Source organism: Corylus avellana, chromosome 5, assembly GCF_965113065.1.
Source record: "Corylus avellana chromosome 5, dhCorAvel1.hap1.2, whole genome shotgun sequence".
In the NCBI taxonomy this organism is placed as follows: domain Eukaryota; kingdom Viridiplantae; phylum Streptophyta; class Magnoliopsida; order Fagales; family Betulaceae; genus Corylus; species Corylus avellana.
The window spans coordinates 8,868,244-8,875,212 of record NC_142494.1 but is presented as its reverse complement, the minus strand read 5'-3'; the positions used below and the strand labels follow the sequence as shown (position 1 = coordinate 8,875,212).

The 6,969-nt window shown below is 34.2% G+C and overlaps 1 pseudogene; it reads left to right on the top strand.

Annotated features, from left to right (window-relative positions):
• Positions 1–366: 366 nt before the first annotated feature.
• On the top strand, positions 367–5,578 carry LOC148585349 (protein FAR1-RELATED SEQUENCE 4-like; annotated as a pseudogene).
• Positions 5,579–6,969: the final 1,391 nt, after the last annotated feature.

Sequence of the window (6,969 nt, the reverse complement as noted above, 5' to 3'; positions counted from 1 at the left end):
ATGCATATAACAAATTTCTGGGATTAATTATGATTAACCATTGTTGTGCAGATAGAGGTGAAGTCAATACCCTACATTCTCTCTTATTGTAAATCTCTTTTATTTTTATGCACTTTAAGTTTTAAAGAAAATCAAATCAATTCTCTTTTTAATTAAGTTAATTTTAATCTTTCGAATTTTGATAATAAAATCCCTGCAGTCCTTGAGGTTCGACACCCTCAATATAGCCCAATCCTACGGGATTCGTCCTATTACGAGTTGTAATTTCATAGTTGATATTTTTGGTCACAAAAATACCGCATCATGCATGTCCCCAAACATTTCTAGAGTGATGTTGTTCTCACTGCTAATTATCTCATTAATCAGATGCCCTCCTCAATCTTAGATGGTGCTTCTCCACATTCGCTCTTATACTCCTCTTCACCACCATTTGCCTTACCACTCAAGGTTTTTGGGTGTGTGTGCTATGTTCATAACTTGGGTCTTGGGTATGATAAACTTGATCCTCACTCTACTAAATGTGTCTTCCTTGGTTATTCCACAACTCATAAAGGATATCGTTGTTATAGTCCTATTCTTCGCCGCTACTTTACTAGCGCCGATGTCACATTTGTTGAGTCTCTTTCCTATTTTCCTGTTGATGCGTCTTCCAAAGCGTCTACCCTTGATCCTAATGTCTCGTCTATTCCGCTACCTGTTACATATCTCTATGAGCCTGTCGTGTTGCCTCCATGCGCTTGTGCTCCTCTCCAAGTTTATACACGTCAGCCACTCCCATCAGCTCCTACACCTCCACCATCATCCATCCCGTCTTCGGATCCGCTGCCACCTACATCTGATTCCTTGTCCATTGCCCTACGAAAAGGTACACGTTCTTGCACTACTAAACATTTTATCAATTAGTTTATATCCACTAGTTCTTTATCTCCTTCCCATTCTTGCTTTATTTCCCATCTTTCTACTGTTTCCACCCCAAGGACAGTGCAAGATGCCTTATCTGACTCTGTTTGGAAGCAAGCTATGGAATTGGAAATGAAGGCCTTACATCAAAATAGTACGTGGGAACTTGTTGATAAGTGCCAAATATTGCATATTTGGACCCCTTTATTTACATTAGTTAATCCTTTATATGTGTCGTTATTTAATGTTTTGTGTTAGTTTTGTATTAGTTTTGTATTTTTAGTATTTTGTAGGTTGTTAAAGAAAAACTACAAATTTAAAGGGAAAAATGCTAAGTTTGGAAGAAAGCATATATTGTGCAAATTCTAATATACTCGCAAGTGCACGAATCATTTGCAACATAATGTTTTGCAAGTGCATGGTCGAACCCATAGGAAATTGTGTTTTCGAAAGAGCAATTTATATCTAAACTAATTAAATCCTAATCTAGTTCCAAAAAGGGTTTTCATTTTGGTTTTAAAAATTAAAAGACAAACATAAACTAAGAGATAAAATACTACGGTTTGGGAATTCACAATCACCGAATCATAACAACATACTTTCATGTTTATCAATATTAATATGAAGTTCTCACAATTAAAATTTTAGATATGTTTTACAAATGCTTCAAACAATTAATCAAAACCATCACATGTATCCATTCATTGCACAAATCACAAGAGGAATCCAATATCAATTAAATCATCAGATGTATCCATAAATCACAAAAGATATCCAATCTTAATTGAAACACCAAATGTATCGTAGAACAAATCACAAGGGATATCCAATTATGTGGAAATTATCTTAAATCATCAAGTATATCCTTAAATCACAAAAGATATCCAAGAATCACTCTACACATTGAAAAGAGATAAAACAATTGAAATATTAAACGCAATAAAATCAGATAAATAAAGACTTACATGAAAATATTGATGTTCTTCATCAATGAGGTTTCATCCCCAACCTTAGTTGGGAATTTAACTCCATATAAAAATAAAACCTAAATTTAAAGAAAACCTAAACTAAAAAGAGAAAAATTGCAGGATTTTGCTCTCTGAAATTCTATATATTTTCTTGAATGCAAGGAATTCTATTTATAGGCTTAGGGAAGTCCTAGAAGCCTAAGTAAACCTAAATAATTCGGAGGTCTGTCTCCCAATCAAAATAGAAGTCTGAAATCGGAATAGAATTCTTCCAAATTTGTATCCTTTTATTGCGGGGCGATTTTGACATAGTAACCGTCCGAATTAGGAAAATCCTATTTCACAACGAATTGTATTATTTTGAGTTAGCTTTCCAATACAGCTTGAATCACTTCAATATGATATTTGAGCGCAAAGTTATACTCAAAATACTGAGACATTTGCAGAATCTGAATTTGAATCAAATCCGAAATTTTATCCAATCTGAACTTTAATCTAATCTGACTTTTAATCTGATTTAACCTTTTCTTGGATTTGCTTAAACTTAGCCACATCATCCAGGTCTTCTCAAAGTATGCTTTCTTCCAAACTTTGCATTTTTTCCTTTAAAGCTGTAGTTTTTCTTTAAGGGAAATGCTAGAGATCCAAACATTTTTCCAGAAAGTAATTTCCAGAATGATGTGGAGCCAACGTGGCTGATGCCATGTCTGTTAAATTCAAACAAGTAAAAAAAAAATATATGGCCCACAGAGATTGCGTTTTGGTTTGGCATTGGAGAAATGGTGTGTCAGGAGTGATGGGCGACAAAGACTATTGGTGCATAAGATGACAAAAATTCAATAAAAAAATTTTTCCTTCTCCAATTCATTCCTTTTCATTTTGCCCCAAAATTTTTCCCTCCCACCAAAGAGCACCTCCCGCCCTCCGTAACATTCTTGTGACCCACCAGCCACTCCACTACCGGACACCATCACCTGCAATCCATCATCTGTAAAGGTAACTATTTTTTTGTTTTTTTGAGATATATATTTTTTTAGAGATTTTTTAATTGTTGTTGATGACACATATGGTTGTTTGATTGCTTTCTTACTAGGACTCTCCTACAAAAATTTAGACATTTTTTTGTATTTCACTTAGTTGATTTTGTTTTATTGATAATATTATATCTCTCTTTTGTTGTTTTTTTTTTTTTTCTAACCGTATATTGAATGGAAGTTTTTTTTTTTTGTTTTTTTTGTTAATCTTGGATTTTTGAATGGAAGAACATAGTTATTTAGCTTTCTTGTATAGGGCAATCGTTTTGGTGTATAAAAGTTTTTTTTTTTTTTTTTTTAATGCTGAGTGTGGATTGACTGGATTGAAAAATGTTAAAGGGTTAACAACCTTGGTGCTTAGAACTAATGAACATTGTTTGACTTTTGTTTCTTTGATAGAGAGGTTCTTTTAGCACAAAAGTTAAAGAGTTCATTTCTCTCCATCAAGTTAGGATCTCCTGTAATTTGACATTGATACCGAGTTCAATGATGAATGTGAGCAACAATGAAGCTCTTGACCCTCCTCTTGGCCTTCAAATTGGTTAGTTAAAAAAATAATTTGCTTGTATTGTATGATTTGTTAAATTTATGTTAATTGTTTCCTTTTAACTTTGTTTAGATATAACTTCTCTTGAAAATCATATGGTTGAAGAACCAACAATTGGTATGATGTTTGATTCTGAAGAAGAGGTTTTTCATATTATAAGCAATATGCCAAGCAAGTAGGTTTTGGTGTGACAAAAAGATCTCGTAGACTTGGAGATGATGGAAATGTAAGATACTTCACCATTGCATGTCTTCGTGAGGGCAAGTCAAAAAGCAAAGCATCTAATTTCGTTAGGCCAAAACCAATGGAGAGAATGGGGTGCAAGGCAAAGATCAATGCAAAAGTAAGTCTAGATGGAAGATTTACATTGTCTAGTGTCGTGCTTGAACACACTCATGTAGTTAGCCCAAGCAAGACAAAATATTTGTGATGCCATAAGAAGTTAAATTCTCGTGTGAAAAGAAAGCTTGAACAACAAGATGATGCTGGAGTCCGTCCGAGTAAAAATTACAAAGCTCTTGCTATTGAAGCGGGTGGGTATGATAATCTTTCATTTGGAGAGAAAGATTGTCGAAATTACATTAACAAAGTAAGGAATGAGTTACTTGGAGAAGGAGATGCAGAAGCATTGCGTAACTATTTAATGAGAATGCAACAAAAAAATGACCGCTTCTTCTATGTCATAGACATTGATGATGAAAGCCGTTTGAAAAATGTGTTTTGAGCAGATGCACGAAGTAGGGCAGCATATGAATCTTTTGGAGACGTCATAACATTTGACACTACATACGGACTAATAAATACAAGATGCCATTTGCACCTTTTGTTGGAGTGAATCACCATGATCAATCCATACTTTTTGGGTGTGGGTTACTATCAAATGAGAATACCGATACTTTTGTGTGGTTATTCGAAACATGGTTGAATGCATGTCAGACCGAGCTCCAAATGCAATTACAACTGATCAAGGTAGAGCTATGCAAGCTGCAATTCGGAGAGTATTTCCAAGAGCTAATCATAGATTTTGTTTGTGGCATATAATAAGCAAAGTTCCGCATAAGCTTGGATCTTACTCTCAATATGAAAACTTTAAGGGTGCTCTATTAAATTGCGTATATGAGTCTTTGACATGTGATGAATTTGAAACAAGATGGCAACAAGTCGTTGAGAAATATAATCTTCAAGAGAATGCATGGCTATGTTAATTATATGGAGAGCGGCATCAATGGGTACCGGCATATGTGAAAGGTATATTTTGGGCCGGAATGTCCACTACACAACGAAGTGAGAGTATGAATGCCTTTTTTGATGGTTATGTGGGGCCAAAGACTCCGTTGAAGAAATTTGTTGGGGATTATGACAATGCTTTGATGAGAATGGTGGAGAACGATCGTCTTGCTGATTTTGGTTCGTACAATAAAATGTTTCCACTTATAACTCTTCATTCTATTGAGTGGCAACATCAAGCTATTTACACAAATGAAAAGTTCAAAGAAGTTCAAGAAGAGTTTAGGGGATTCATGATGTGTTTGCCATCCTTACTAAAATGCGAAGGTGCGATTTCTACATACGAAGTTATTGATCGTGTAAGAGTTAGTGGTGACTTCATAAAAGAAGCAAAATATTGTGTTTACTTTAATGACACTGAATGTGAGGTAAAATGCACTTGTAGATTGTTTGAATTCAGAGGAGTCATGTGTAAGCATGCCCTTATTATTCTTACCTTGGTGAAAGATGTGAAAGAGTTGCCATCCAAATATATTCTCGACCGATGGAGGAAGGACTTGAAACGAAAATATACTTTCGTTAAAAGTAGTTATGACGATTTGAGTGGCAATCCTAAAGCACAAAAATATGATGATTTATGCAATGATTTTTCTGAAGTAGCATTTCTCGCGTCAGATTCCAATGAAACCTATATGACAATGAAGGCTTGTGTACGTAAGTTAAAGGAGGAATTGCTTTGTAATGGGTTAAGAAGTGAAAGCAGTTTGAGTAGTGCACCTTCTCTTCACATTCCGGGTGCATATCAGATTTGTAATGAAGCAACTAATGGGAGGTATCAAAAATGTAACAAGTTGCGGAGTCCTTTAGTTGCAAAAAGTAAAGGAAAGCCGTCGTCAACATGAAAGCAATCCATTGTAGAAAAGGTTGTTAGAAAGTTAAAATTCACGAAGGTGAAGAAATGACAAGAGCAAGTTGCAATTTGTATTCCTATTTTGATCCTTGATACTCTACTGTTAGGAATACCTTGAAACTCTATAGTTTGTATTCCTATTTTGATCCTTGAAAGTCTATAGTTTCAGTTTGTATTCTTGTTTTGTATTCTTATTTTGATCCTTGAAACTCTACAATTTCAATTTGTATTCCTGTTTTGTATTCTTATTTTGATCCTTTAAACTTTACAGTTTCAGTTTCAGTTTCTGTTTGTTTTGTAGTTATGCTTCAAGAAAAGCAAATGTACCAAACTGGTTTTTTTTTTTTTTTTTTTTTCGTTGAGGATGTCATATCCAATGCTATAAAACATTCATAGCTAGAATATAGAAGAAGAAAGATTTATTAATGTCATTTAATAAATATGTTAATGATGTATACAGATCTTCGAGTTACAAAATCCATGTAAGATGTATTCAATAGCAAAACATTCTGATTTCCAGCAAATGTTTTTTTTGGATGACACTATAAACAAATAGACAAATATTAGTAGTTTCATTGCATATGATAGACTTTTTAACCTTGTTTACAACAACAATGATCAAAATATGAATACATAGTGCCAAAACTTCAAGGTCTTCAATCCCTCAAAACTTCAAGGTCTTCAATCCCTCAACGACTGCAACCTCCCAAGTACAGTAGACTACTGCAAAACCAGCTTTTTAATCGGACATACTCCAACTTTATCCATTACTTCAAGCTTTCTTTTCACACAAGCATTTATTCAACCAATTGGAGAGCCAAAATGAAAGAGCTTCATCATTGATCCTACTTCACAAGTTACAATAGATCCTAACAGATTATACCAAGAAAAAAATATCAAGATTGGTAATTTTTTGAAAAATGTATGCCCAATAACATTGCAGATACAATTAATTAGAATACACAAACAGAAAACTAATTAAAATCAAGCATCCCATTTGTGTTTTCAAGTATTCTTAGTCGTCCAAACAACAACCCACTCTACACAGATAAATCTCACAAAACAATCAACATTCAAAAGAAAACTGCCACAACCTGTAACACCCAGAACCCCATTTGGTTTGGATTCCAAAAACAGGAAAAACTGCCTAGAATTTCTCAAAACAGGAAAAGCTGTAGAAAAAAAACTAACAAACCCAAACCACCATCTGTAGAAAAAAAAAAAAACCAGAAACCCAAAAGCAAAAAATATACAAGCAAATCATCCAACAAAGCAGCTACACATGTAAAACTACCACAAATCCAAGAGCCCAACGGAGAAAACAATAGCCAAACAGTAAGTGGAAAAACATAAATCTTCTCCCAGTTGGAATCAAAATCAAAA